Genomic DNA, 15,253 nt, shown 5'->3' with positions numbered 1-15,253 from the left:
TGGAAAAGAACCAGGGAGCCATGCAGGACTTTGAACTCTTTCCCTTGCATCTGCCCCTCCATCCTTCCAAGTGCTACTGCCCAGCAGGCAGTTACCACTTCACAAGCTCAGAGAGCGGGTCTGCTTCAAGGCTGGAATTGACCTAAACAACCTCCTCCTTGGTTCTTTGCAAATAGCAATTTTGTATCTTTGGAATTCAATTTATAACTGTAACCAACTCTTTCCTTCTCCTGCCCTCTCCTCCCTCCCCTGTCAGCCTGAGTTTGGTATTCTACTGGACTCGCTGCAGAAAACCAACAGAGGTAATAATGAATCTGTGCAGATTGAGCATGCTCACATCAGTTGCCTCATTTGAGCCTCCTGACAACCTCTATGAGGGAAGTGTGCCAGAGAAAGAGGCAATTGAGCCTCAGAGTGATGAAGTTATCCATCCCAGGTCATGTTCGAGCAGAGAGCAGCCAGGGTGCAAAGCCAGATCCCAGAATCCAAGGCCAGAATTCTTAATCTGATGCCATGCTTCCCCTCAAGCAATTGATGCTGAAGTGCTGGCCTGGTGGCTTCATAGGCAGTTCTTTACTGTTCTATAGTACTGCATTAAAACAGGCTTTAACCAAACCATCAGAAAACACCACACAGTTTCACGAAGGAATGATGGCCCTGCAGTCAAGATCAGAACCTTGGTTTGCTATTAAGATATCCTTTGGCCACTCCAAAAGCACCATCAGCATTTGCTAAGTGCTTAGTGTGCACTGTACGCTTTTCATTTAGAGCTCATTGTGGCAGGGATATTACTATTGCTCTATAGTTAAGATTCTGTTTGAGATTACAGCTAATAAAGAGCAGTTATAAAATGCACACTTGAGCTCCTCTCCATCTATAGGTTACTTCAAAAGGATGATCCATCTCTTCCTACTGTGCCAAAGTATATCACACTCCTTAATGACTCTGAAGGTAAAAACTGTAATCAAGAGCCTGAGAAAGCATCAGGATGTATTTTTGTTGCTACATTTAACACCCATCATTAACTAAAATTGTCCTTGGCTTATTGTGATGGAAATCTGAACACCTTGGCTTAAACTAAATCAGTGTTGATTGTTTGTTTATTTATTTATTTTAGTGAAGGAACTCAGGTAGTGGAGCTTAAGCTTCTGCAGCTGCTCCAATAGTCAAGGAACTTGGTTCCTTCTAGCCTCCTGCTTTGACATTCTAAACATAATGCTTTTATCATTATGGCTACAAGATGGTTGTCTTATCTTTATGCATCAAGTCTGTACTCAGAGTAGGAATAAGGCTGAAGGATGAAAACCACAGGACAATGGAGTCTGTTTCTTTCTATCGGAGTAACAACAGCTTTCTGCAAATGCCACTCAGTAGACTGGCTTTTATCTGATTGGCTGAAAATGGTCACATGGCTGCCTTTGGCTATAAGGAAATCTGGGATGTGAGGAGGGATGTTTTTGATTCACTGTGGTTCAATGTATGATTTTTTTTTAACCTTCTGATGGTGCAAAAGCAGTATGTGTTTAGTATTTCAAATTCCAAACTAGATCTTTTTTTCCAAGCTAGTGATATGTGGTTTGATACTTGCTTATGACAAGCCTCAGCTCCCAGTAGCCAGGCCATCACCAGGGTAAACAATGGGTACTCTACAGTGTGCTTTGTTGCTAAGCTGTTTGTTTGGTGGGTTAGGTTTATTAAATGCATTTTCAATTTATTACATTTTGAACTTACAATGGGCTTGACCATATATAACCTCATTATAAGTAGAGGCAAATCTGTAGATAGCTACATGGTCTCCTGAAACAGAATCAGTGATCTGTTAATATAATAAACAGAGAAGGATGGATAAGGGGCAGGAGCTAGCAGTGTTTGCCACCAATTTGCACTGGGCTATGCAGTAATGACCTCAATAATCCCTCACATTGATCCAGGCTTTTAATTTTCAGAAACACTTTTGTGTGCATTATCCCTTTTAATCTCCATGACAACCTTCTAAGTAGGGAGGGTACAGATTACCCAGGAGCCATGCAGGTCTGGCATCATATTTCCCATTTTACAAAAGAGAAAATTGAGGCTCAAACCTACTTGGAATCATAGAATAAGTAAGTGGTAAACTCTGAAATGGAGATTAGTTTCCTGAGATACACTGTTACTTAGGTAAGTTACTTAGTCTCTCTGCTTGTTATTTCACCTGTTTAATAGCAATAATGATCCTACAACCTCACAAAGTTGTGTGAGGACTTGGTGACTCCAAGCGTCTGCACCTCTTAAGTTCTCAGTAAAGAAGAGAATGAACAATGACTCAAATACATTTTCCTGATCATCTCCAAAGCAAATTGGTTCCTTTTCTACAACTAACCATTTCTCATTAACCTTGAGTATAGAACTCATCCAGCTACATCCCCATTACACATCTTTCCAATGCACAAAGGTTGAGTATTTCCCATTAAACTGAGATGCCTTTGAGGGCATGTTTTGGAAAGATCTGTTCCTTAGGGTTCATGTTTTACTAAGGGACTTCTGTTCTATTTCTTAGGAGGAAGATATATCTGAGTAACACTTTCAACCTGACCCTATACCTCTTATGCACCTTTAGGAATGAAAACTCCCCGCCTTACTTGCTTCTTTCTCTTCTTGTTTGACAATATGGATGAGCATCTTGATTAGGTAGAGTTAATATGTTATAAACCATGCTTTGGGTGTGAGGCAGGTGCCTTTTCATGCAGTTGGCTGAGCAAGTATTCCATAGATGCTTTCCTAAGCCTGATCACAAGGGCTATCCTTGGCAGAAGGGCAGGAGGGGACATAGGAGGAGGCTTCTTTCTAACATCTGATCCATGCACTGTTTACAAAGGAGCTGTCCAAGCAATAGTGCTGGCTTCATTGTCTTTTTTCAGCTGGTTTGGGACTGAATAGCAGAAGAGTCTGATTGACATCTCAACACAACTCTCAATAGCAAGGATGCTGCCCCTTCTCCTCCTTTGTATTCAGGCACATTGAAACAATACCTGGCCTAAAAGTGAATGATAAATGCATAATGGAAATGAAAACACCTTATAAATTATAAAGTTCTTTTGGATAGAAGTTAGTAGTATTATCGCATATTTAATAAAAATCTTCCTGTTGCTAAGAGGAATAGTCTTTGCCTTGAATGATATATAATCTTGTGGGGCTGGGCTGGGCTCAGTGGTAGAGCACTCGCCCAGCATGTGTGAGGCACTGGGTTCGATTCTCAGCACCACATAAAAATAAATAAATAAAATAAAGGTATTATGTCCATCTACAACCGAAAAAAAATTTTTAAAAAAGAAATGTAGTCTCTTTGTGAGGCCTTGGCAGTGCAGCGAGGTAAGGAAAAGGAAAAGAAAATGTGATCTCATCATGTTTAACTAATACATGCTAAGTACTGTAAAACCTGTTTAGCAGAAATCTAGTGGGAGAAATACACACGCAAGAGTAACTCTAAAATAAGATAGTATGCAAGTGTGTCAACCAACTGCTATGAAAGCAGAGGAAAGGCTGTTCGGTTCTTTTCAGGTTTATTGAGGTCTACAAAACTGCACATAGGAATGTATACAATTTGGTGAGCCTGTACATGTGTGCACTGATGTTATCATCCCTACCATCAAGATCATATAGACCTCTGTCACCTCCAAGAATTTTCTTGTGTGTTTTTGTTGTCTGATTATTTTTAGTATAAGAATACTCAACATCTTTTAGTCCTCTAAATGAATTTGTAAGGCACAACACTTACTGTGAACTATAGGCTAACCTGTGTTGCAGGTCTCTAGAGCTAACTCATCTTGTACAGCTATAACTTTGTATCCATTAAGCACAATTCCCTGGTGCCCTCCTCCATTCCTGGGTAGCCACAATTCTATTGTCTACTTATATGTGATTGACTAGATTAGATACCTGACACAAGGAAAATTATGATGCAGTTTTTAATTTTCTGTGACTAAAATTTCACCTAGGTCCATCTATGTTATTGTAAATTGAACCATTTCTTTTCTTGTTCAAGGTTGAATGTTTCATTGCATCTGTACGGCCACCAGCTATATGAAAAGATGTCCAGCACTGCTAGTCATCAGGGAAAGGCAAACCAAGCCTCAATGAGAGATCAGTTCAGGCCTGATATGATATATTTTATTTAAAAAAAGATAACATGTATTAGGTTATGGAGAAGTTGGATCCTTTGTATATTACTGGTAAGAATGTAAAATGGTATTCCTGTTATAGAAAACACTATGGAGGTTCCTCAAAAAATTAAAAACAGAACTACTGTTTGATCCAGCAATTCCCTCTGGGTATATAATCAGCAGAATTGATATCAGGATCTCAAAGATATATCTGCATTCCTATTTTCATTTTGGTGTTATTCATAATAGATAAGATGGAATGAACCCAAATGAACATTGACAGGTAAATGGGAAGACTAATTTTAACTTGGAGCTGGATGTAGGATAGGGTCAGAAAAGGCTTAGAAAAAGTGGAAATATTTGAGCTGAGATTCAAAAATGAATAGTGATTTTAACAGGTAGTAGTTGCTAACAACAACAACAACAACATTATTGAGTGTCATGCCTCAGGCTCTGTACTAAAAAAAAAATGTGTGTCTGAACCTCAGGCAATGTTCACAACAACACTGTATGGCTCTATTTCCACAGCAACACTATATAGTGCTATTTTCGTGGCCATTTTTTTTTTTTTTTTAGCTGAAGAAAACGCTATTTATTGTCCTTCCTTCCGGGAAGGACAACTTCATGGAAAGCCAGGAAGGAGTCTGATTCTTATACAATGATACATATAGGATCAGGGATATGTTAAGAACCCATTTAAGTTTGCTAATTTGGGGTCAGTAGGAGTCCAGTGTGAGTGTTGGGAAGGATTTGGGGAGATGTAGTACTTTGGGCAGTGGGAGCTGTCTCTCCTCAGTGTAAACTCTTGAGAGTTGATGGTCATGTACTTTTTATGTGCTGTCTTTTAAAAATAACTCTCTGTGTACCCTAGTCTGCTCATCTGCATAAAAAGGGCATAATACTCTGCTCACTAAGAGGGTTAATATGGAATTAGATGAAATAAAGGTCTATGAATCCTTCTTTGCACAGGGTTAAAGTACTGCTGGCTCATTTCTGTTCTTATGCTCTTTCAGCTCTGTATTATGTATCTCTTGTGCAGCAGGCACTGAATAAGCCCTCCTTACATATTAGTCAATTCTTACAACAGAACTATCTTATCCTTATTTCATTGATGATGAATTGCATGCTGGAGGAGGGGCATGGCCACCCCTGATAACAGAGTAGACTAGAATTTGTTTCTAATCCCTGGGTATTTTCTACCACACCGATACTGCACCAGGAGAAAAGGGCAAGTGTAAATGAATACACCATCCATCTCATTTTGCAGAAGACAATTGGCCAAGTACCTGTCTACCAAATGAGCAACAAACAAATTTACATGCTTCTTTTCAAAAGTTTTAAAGTATGTAGCAGTTCATATTGGGCTTTAAGAACTTTGCAGATTTTCAATTTTTAGTTAACCCATTTCTTTTTTATTCCCCCCACCCCCATAACAGCATTTGAAGGATAATCCAGTGGGTTCTGTCATAGCTCAACAGGTAGAACATGAACTGGGTGTCAGGCCTCCACTGGCTCCTTTAACTAGGAGTCCCTTCAGGGATACAAACCACTCAGCCACATGTGACACCTCTTGCAGATGCCCAAGATGACTTTGAGTAGGTTGAATTTTGCAGGTTTGTGCATGTCACAGTGGAGGCTTCCGATAGCTAGGCAGAGTTTGAACTAACTATGGTCCATGCTGTGAATAATGGAATAGACATAATCAGGAACTGGCAGAATTTTCATTTATGCTCTCTAATCTATGGAGTGATGGTAATTATGATAGGAAAGTCAAAGAAGAAGCATCTGGGACTACATTTCCTGAACAGAATATTAGTGAAAAGTGGCACCCAGACTGGGGAAAATGCCATTGATCAGTTGCAAAAACTTGAAAGATTTCACCTGCCTGACACATTATCTTCTGCTCCTCCATCCACATATCTTTGTTGATTTCCTTAGAAGCAGACCCAAAGTCAAAGATTCAAATGCAAATGGTCATAGGGCTATGTTTGCTATCTATCAACTCTTTCTTCTTTCATGGTATCCTTTGATGACAATTCCATGAAAAACTAATGATTCCTAAATTTGCATTCTCAGTCTTTACCTTCTTTAGAACTTGAGACCTGTGTTACCCCACTGGCGACTTAACATCTCCATTTCTTTGTCTGTTAGCCCACACCTAACAACAGCAACATCAAAACCCCTGTGAACTGTAATACTCTACCTCCCAGTCTATTCCTTCCCCATCTCAGTAATTACCAAGTTTATTAGACCAAACACCACGGACTCATGTCAATTAATCCTTATGGTTTGGTCTTCAATTCTTCCCGAACCTTCCTGCATCACATGTGCATGTGCCATTCTGCTCAAGGACACTGTAGTCTTTCCCCTATTTACTGTAGCTTCCAGCTAGTTCTCTCCTTCCATTCTTGCTTCCCAATCATTTGTCCTTCCTATAGCAGCCTGATAAGCTTTTAAAAGTTTATACCAAATATCATTCCCCTGTTCAAAACTCAGTAACTTTCCTTCTTTAGAGCAAACTCTGAATCCTCACTATAAACGAGCCCTGCTTGGCTGATGCTCTCCTACTTCTCCCACCTTATTTCCTAACCTGTTTCTTCATACCAGTCATGGTGGCCTTTTCAATGCTCCTCAGATCTGCTGAGCTCACCCTGACCTCAGATCCTGTACTTCCACCCTTTCTGCCTAAGATGCTGTCCTCCTATGTCTTTGCATGACTCATTCCTTCATTTTAATTAACTCTCTGCTCCAAAGCCCACCTTCTCAGAGAGGCCTTTCCTGATGAATCATTCCCCAAATACACATATCTGCTGTTCCAGTGAAGGGACAGAACAGCCTAGTGCATCAAAGAAATGCAAACATGTGTATTAGATGCAATACATTTTATTTCCTTGTTCATTTAACAGTAGGACCCATAGGGTATCTCTGACACCGTTCCAGTTGTCTCCCAAGGATGCTCTAATTGTTGCCGCTTCTCAGCCAACAGGGGAAGAGAAATCCAAGGCAAGTGGTTTTGTCTCAGGAAGGTGACAATAGAACTCAACTGTCACTTGTGCTCCATTAGCCCAAACATGGTATATATACAACCCTATCTGAAAGAGAGACTGGGAAATATCATCTCTTATTGGATGGCCATGAGCTTAGTTGATCAAACTCTCAGATTCTATACTGAAAGGAAGATGGGAGAATGGGTCCTGAGGACAGTAGTCTCTACCTCCCCCACACACCCTGGCTGCTTTCCACCCTCTTCTCTTACTTCATAGCACTCATCACGACTTGACCTCATGTGTTTGTTTGCCTTTTTGTTAATGTTCTATTGTCCTCACTCTGTGGAGTATCAGGTCAGGGGGACAGATCCATGTTTTTCACCATTGTATCTCAAGAGCCTAGGAGAGTGCATTAATCGGTGTTCAAAACATATTTGTTAAGTAAACCAACAATAAAGGATTTGGCTGATTTTCATGTAATTTGTCATAATAAGTGGTTATTAGAAATAATGTTAACTTTGAATTTTAGTTCAACCTATTATCTTGACACAAAAGGCTAGCTGATTAAAGTTCCCAGTGGGTACACCTCCAGTGGATATTAATACATTTTAGTGAGCTGTAGTCCATGGCTAAAGGTCTGGAGAGAGGGTGCATGTACCAAATGAATTTTATATTGCACAGGGACATTAGTAGCAGCATGTTGTACTGCTACCTATGCTAGATGATTTAAAAAATATTGATTTAAACAACTTAAATGTCTATAGCCTTTCACACATAATATAGCAATTCACTGCTGATTCCAAGATACCCATGACTGGAAGAAAATAGTTGGAAACTTTTGGTTAGAAAAGCACCAGCAGACTTTATTAATTTTATTATTTTAATAAACTTAGGAAAACTGAGGAGTATAAAAATTAACACATACTCCTATTCCCTCCATAGAGAATTATGAATTGTTAACATTTTTCCATATTTACTTTCAGGCTTTTTTCTTGTGTGTGTTTGTGTGTGTATGTGTACATGAATAATATTTCATTAGATTCTTACTGGGAAAGAAAAAGAGAAACCACAGAAGGTCACTAATAAGTCCTTTGATTTCCCCACTTATCACATTCTCTCCTACTACTCTCCAAAGGCAGCCACTATCACCAGATTGGTTTAGATTCTGCAAGTCCATTTTCTAAAATATGTTTCCATACAAATAGGTAGTCATAAGTGACTTGAAACATCTTTTTATATTGTAAGGTTTTATGTAAGAATGTCTTTGCTTTCCCTATCATGTTGTAACTTTTTTTTTCACTTGTTATGTTTTGGGAACCTATCAAGACTGATCTGTGGATTTAATTCTTTCAATGTTTGGTACACTGTTCTTTTATAAGAACATGCCAGATTTTAAAAATTCATTTCCTTATTGATAAAAGTTGGAAGGTTGTCAAGTTTTTGCTTTTGTAAACAATGCTGCAGTGAACATCCTTTTTGTATACCCTTGGTAATGTTTGCCTGGGGCATGTCCCTGAAAGTGGCATCCTTGGGTCCAAAAGTATACACATTAAAAAATTAGTTTTTACTAACTGCTGTCAAGTGTTTTCCAAAGGGGCTGTAACTACTGATGTTTTCATTAGCAGTGCTGACTTCCCATATCCTTTTAATAATTGATATGATCATATTTTGGCTTTTTTGCTCATTTGTTATTAATATTCTTAATTCTACCGAGCTGAGGGAAGAAGAAAACTAAGAAAATTCTCTAATTTCTTGTATTAATGAATTGTGTATAAAAATTGTTTTGCTAATCAGTTTAAGGTTATATAGTCCAGTGGAAGAACTTTGCCCTCATCAAATCTTTGGGTAACTTAATTCATTTCTCCTCAGTTTTTTTTTAGTCTATAAAATAGAAATATTTCTCTTCCAGCAAGGTCATTTTGAAGACTAAATGAAGTATGAAAACTCCTTTCCCATGCTTGACATTTTGCAGGATAAATAAGCATTTGTTTCCTTCATCTAAACTGTCTAAATAATATCAGAAGTTTGGGAACATATTGTAGTATATGTAATTCATTGACTCTAAAATGTCATGGATTAAAAGATGTACCTTTCCTTTTTACTTTTAAGAAAGAAAAATGTTATTCATTAAATGATGAAATATCAGTTGTAAAGCTCATCAAGATTTCAGAAATGGTAAAATATGATTTGAAAAATTTGTCTTATAACCAATCAGTTATGGTGTTGTCTGTTTTGATTCCCCAGAAATAACCCCTGAGACAAAGCTTCAGGTGTTAATGCTTTATTTGGGAGGTAATAGAGAACACATTGGCTGGGAAGAGGAATGTGAAACAGGAAAGGAAAGAAAGCCAATAACAAATAAATCACTTTTGTGGGGAAATGGACCATAATTCCACTGAGAAATTCTGGGAGCCAGCATGGAATACAGACTTTGAGAGTTATTCTACCCAAAATGCAAGGAAGCTAACATATTCATGCATCAACTCCTGTTAGTCCTTGGTTGAAGATTGCTTTGGGATCTGCTCATCCCCTGGTATTTCTCTCCACCCCATGTGTGGACAGTGAAGTTTCCAATGTCCATTATAAATTTCATTTCTGCTAGTCTGGATTGCTTGCCCAGTGGAGTAACCCAGATTCATCCCCAAGGTGCTGGAACTCTTGGTTACCATGCTTTGCTTAGGTTGGAGTTGCTGTAGTTGTTATCACTGGGCGTGGAAGTATGGAGAGATGTCCCAGTAAATCCTTCCAATTCCAGATATATTCCTCCATGCACCTACTAGTAGCAGCAAAACATACTCTTAAAAATAGTTTATCACCCCTGCCAGAATAATAACTCATTAAAAAATCTATTTATTTAATGGCATGAGGAATTAAAAATATCTAGAAAACAAAAATATTGTACAAGTTCTTCAATTGATGATGCACAGAGGCCATCCTTTCTATCCTTGTATTCTGCCTGTTAGGCAAATAGTGTCATGTATTGGGCTTTGGTTCAAAGTACATATCACCTCCAGCAGACTAGTATTCCCCAATGCTGCAAGGTGTCATCTCAGAGAGGGGGCCTTAGCTCCTGTAAGAGCCATTTCAAAATTCTATCAAGCCAGCAACTTTGGATGGTGTGATATTGGTAGTATCAGTGGAGTTCAAGGTCATGTGACATAGCCAGTGCCTTTCTCCATTGACAAAATGGGCACCTGGTTTCAAGATAACATTATGAAGGTCTCTGGATCACTTGGATGGTGTGGGAAAGAAAGGCAAACCCATAACTGGAATAGGAATCATTTGCAATTAGAACAAATGACTTCCTCCTAAAGGGTGGAAGGGGACCAGTTATAATTAGCTTGCCACTAAGTTGTTGATCAGTCTTTTCAAGGGATGATGCTATGCAGAGTGCTCACACTTGGTCTCTGCTTTTGTAGACTGGGCTTCAGCAGCAGCAGTAGCTAGGTCAGTCTTGCTGAGAGAGACCCATGCTGTGAGCCACGGCCTCCACTCCAACACTTAGGTACTTGATTTATGACTCCACTGGGCAAGTGCTGGGGTGGCTGAGGACAGAAGCTGGCAGCCCTCCTCTATTGAACTGTCCTATCCAACTGGCAGCTAAGAGCATATTCTATGGTGAATGCATTAGTGTGGGCATCGGTATGAGTCAACCAATATATTACAGAAGTAATATCTTTTCAGCCTACACCAATGTATGAGTTGGCCTAATCTTGAACAGGCCTGAATTTTTCCTATCCTGTTAGTAATAGGGAATTCCCAGAAAAGCCATAGGGAGCTGAGTAAGAAGTGTCGGTGTGCAGAGGTAGGTGACTCAATTACTACAACTAATATGAAACTTTACTTTGGAAAAGATGAGAAATTGACTTATGGATATGAACTTCAAAAAATTATAGCCCATGAGTTCATTATGAAGTGGCAGGAGGATCTGAAATTGGACATGAAGTCTGCAATGGTTTGAGAGTGGCCCCCAGAAGTTCATGTGTTGGAATCTTAATTCTTCAATGCAACATTGTTGGGAGTGAGGATCTAATAGGATGTGTTTGGCTCATGGAGGCTGAGCTCTCATGAATGGATGAATGCTTTTCTTGAAGGCATAGGTTAGCTCCCTCAGGAGTTGAGCACCTTTCATCTTGTATTTGTATATACTTTCTTCCCTTTTGACTTCCTCATTTTTATGAAGCAGCATCACCCCACCCTGTCCTAGATGCAGCCACCCAACCTAGGACTTCTCATCCTCCAGAACTCTCAGCCGAAATAAACTTTTTTCCTTTATAAATTAACCAGTCTTAGGTACTCTGTTATAGTCATAGAAAAGGGACTACGATAAATTTGTACACTAGAAATGGGTGGGTGTGGTTCACAACACCTGAAGTGAGGTAGTGGGCACATATTTGAGGTGTGTCCATGTGTGCATTTTGTTGATTCCTGTAAAACACCCATATGTTCTTCTAGTTTCCCCAGTGTTTCTTGCAGGATAAAATAGTGCATCAGCAAATATGAAATTCCTATTAAGGTCCTATTGTCCCCAGATAGATCAATCACATTGAAACAAATTTGCTTTCAAAAGAATCTTTATAGCAGAATTGACTCTCTCCCTAAACTTCAGTGATGCGGCAGGCCTGGAATCTTTGTAAAACTAATCTCCTACCCCCTGGTGTGCATCCATCACATGAGGGCCTCCTGCTTTCTAGCCATTTTGCCTATTTTGGACTTTTGATTAACAAGGAGTCATCAACACAGTGGGCCAGCATGACATTCTGTGGAATGTCTAGATGATCAACTTTCCTTCAGACTGCATTATGTCAGAGAGTAGGTAAGTTCACGTAGCCTTGGTGCAATTCCACAAATATGCACTCCTCTTTGTTTCAAGCAAATGGCCTTTGCTAAGACAGTGACTCTATATCCTGCCTACTGGTCCCTGGACACATGGTGTCCAAAGCATCCAAGCAGCAGTAATAATGTATACTTTGGGACTTCTGCTGCATCCACTGGAAAAATATATTGCCCCTTGGGAACCAAGACCCCTAACTCTGAAAGCCTAGAGTTGTGGGTTTGGGAAGCACAAAGTCCTCTAACAAGGCATTGGGAAGGCCCTTGGGTTCCTGGGTTCATGTATTCCTTATCTTGGAGAAAGAGGCAAGTGGAAATCTTTGATTGATGGCTCTATTACATTCTATAGCATGCACCATGTACATACACAGCATTTCCTCTAACCTGGTGCTTTGGCTTTGTTGTTAGAAAGCCAGTCCAATGCTGTATAAGGCCAGAAGATTCTAGTATGTGACATGACCAGTAGGTCCTCTACTTTGGGCCTCTTTCCTACACATGCTTTATTCTAAAATGTGTTCTGTGGCCTGGCACAATGACAGGTGGACCAAACACCACTTAGCCCTTGAATCATACATCTGGCTGTGTGTCTGCAAGAAGGAAAAGCAAACCCATACCTGAATAAGATCTCTATCACTTTGAGGATGAATTCTGGCCCTTCAAGGAAGAAAGGTGCCCAGTGTAAGCAATTTGCCTCCCACCAAGTGGCTGATTGGTTTACTTAACAAATAGGGCTATGTTGAGAGCTCAATGTTTTGATCTCTGTCACTGACAGCCTGGGAACATATTGGTGTCGTCATGGCTAACTTTTTCCAGGGGCTGAGTGTTGGACCTACTCCCAGTGATAGGGTTCTTATGACCAGTGAGTCAGTGAATGATCTGGCTCCAAAAATCCATTGGGTCTCCTCCTGGAGTCGATTTCCAATATGAGCTGTCACAAGTTATGTAGTCAGGAGAAGGGTGAGTGAGGTAAGGGAGAGGGTTAGGGGACAAAATTTAAGGAGGCACTTGATCTTAGGTTTGTGCACATGCACTGCGGGTTGTTTCTTTGCCTCGTCCTCATCCTGGGCCTAGGATGTTGAATTTTCTCAAAGTTGATACTGAGAAGGAATCTGGATTGTAAGATCAATACTGTGAAAAAAAGGAGGAAAAGGCAGGATCAGTCAGAGGAAGAATTCAAATTTTAATGGAGGCCTCAGAAAGCCTTGATTAACCAGGCAGGGGACTCTGAAGCAAGTAGGGCCCATCAGAATTGCTCTGCATTGGGCAGAGGTGGCCAGATCTTTGTGCTCCTACCTCACTTGCTCACCAGACACCTGGAGCCCCGTGCAGGGCATAAGTTTTGTAAAGTGGTTCTTTGCAGCTGATAGGGTTCTATAGAAGCCGACAGTTGCATACTCTTCAGACTGTACTCACAGCTGGGCAGGAAGGCTGCCTTCAAGGGTCTGGGAGGCAAAACTACTATAATTCTGTGGACTCTCTACTTTTGATCCCTGTACTTTGAGTCCTGATGTCTTTATTCCCATTAGAGATACGCTTCCACCAAGGGGACAAGACAATACATTCATTGACTTGGAAGTAGTTGAGTCTATGCCCTTTCTACTTTAGTTTCCTCATGCTGCTAACCCAAGAAAATCAGAGGCTTATTGTACTGATTGGAATAATTGAACCTATTCTCCAAAGAGAAATTGGGTGATTATTGCACAGGGAGGCTAGGGAGGACTGGGAAGCCAAGGACTGGAAGTCAGGGGATTCTGTACACACCTCTGGATAATTGCATATCCAAGGGTAAAATTAATGGAAAATGACAGCAAAAGAATGTAGGACAGGACAAATGATTTGGATCCTTCAAAAAGGAAGTTTTAGGTCACACTACTCTACTGGGTAAGGAACCAGGAGAGATTCTGGCTGAGGATAAAGGAAACAAGATGTAATAATAGATGTTATAAATCCCTTGTTTGTTGTGAACACACATGCACACTCACACACGCGCGTATGTAAATGTAGACTATATTCTTCTTCTCTCTTATTGGTTAACATAAGGATGGATATTGATGATTAACATTTCAATGTAGTGTTTAACTTATAGAATATTCAGGAATATCTGTGACCAACTTTGAGAAGTAAGTTCAAATATATGAAGAAGGGTGGGGGTGAATGCTGAGCCACCCAAGGGGCTGGGCTGTGGCGCATTCTGCTGTCATTCTTTGGCTTCTTGCTAATATCTGCTAGATGGGAGGCCAGAGGACTTTCTGCTCTTCCTTTGTCACTGCCTCTGTTCCCCAGCAGTACTGCATTATCCTGGAGGCTGGAGTCTGTTCCAGGAGCATTTGGTTTTAGTTTCCAAACTCTCTTTACCCCCTGAAGTCAACCTCTTCACACCTCCTCAGAGGCACCAGGTCCAGATGGGACATGCTTCCCTCCTCTGGGGTTTGAGTCCTATTTCAGTATCACAGAGCAGCCTGTGGAAGGTACATTTGGAGTTGGGAGGCGATGACTTAATAAGTTAGACATTCTCCACAAATAGTGACTAAATGTTTGTCTTTCAGAAACTCCTCTGGCTGGGCATGGGGGTGCACCCTGTAATACCAGCAGCTCAGGAGACTGAGGCAGGAGGATTGCGAGTTCAAAGCCAGCCTCAGCACTAAGCAACTCTGTGAGACCCTGACTCTAAATAAAATACAAAAGAGGGCTGGCTGGGATGTGGCTCAGCAGCGGAGTGCAGCTGATTTCAATCCCTGGTACTTCCACCCCCTAAAAAAAGAAAGAAAGAACTTCTCCCTCCTGGGTCATAAGGGAGCCTGCTGACCCCAGAAGGTGAGCAAACTTCTCCCTCTAGGCATGCAGCTACCCACCTCTGCTCCTACTTGAGGCAGAAAATATTCCTTTCCAGCATGTTCTGTGGAAAGCCCTAGGGTCTCTCTAGGCCCAGGAGGGAGACAGGGCTCCTCCTGTGTCTCCCTAATGTGTTCAACAGAAGAGAACAAAAGGGCAGGAGAAGCTGGATGCCATTATCTTCAACTCACAGTCCGAGACAAGAAGATGAGTTTGTGATCCATACTGACCTTTCTTTCCATCCGTCTGACAGCCTTTCCCTCGGAAAATGAAACTTTCCACAGTGTCTGTCTTAATTATGCATGGACACAGTTGATTTGCATATCCAAATACTCAGGGCCAGGTGAAGCAGACAAATAATTGCTGCCTGGTAGTTGACTACAAGAAAAAGAAAAAAAGGGCCAAGCTTGGGGTGTCTTCCCTCCTGTAAGCACCTGGCTTTCTGTGTCCACAGGGTCCACA

This window comes from Marmota monax, unplaced genomic scaffold, assembly GCF_021218885.2.
Source record: "Marmota monax isolate L192 unplaced genomic scaffold, Marmota_monax_Labrador192_F-V1.1 WCK01_AAM20220418_F8-fsc00023, whole genome shotgun sequence".
NCBI lineage: Eukaryota > Metazoa > Chordata > Mammalia > Rodentia > Sciuridae > Marmota > Marmota monax.
This window is presented reverse-complemented; position numbering follows the sequence as displayed.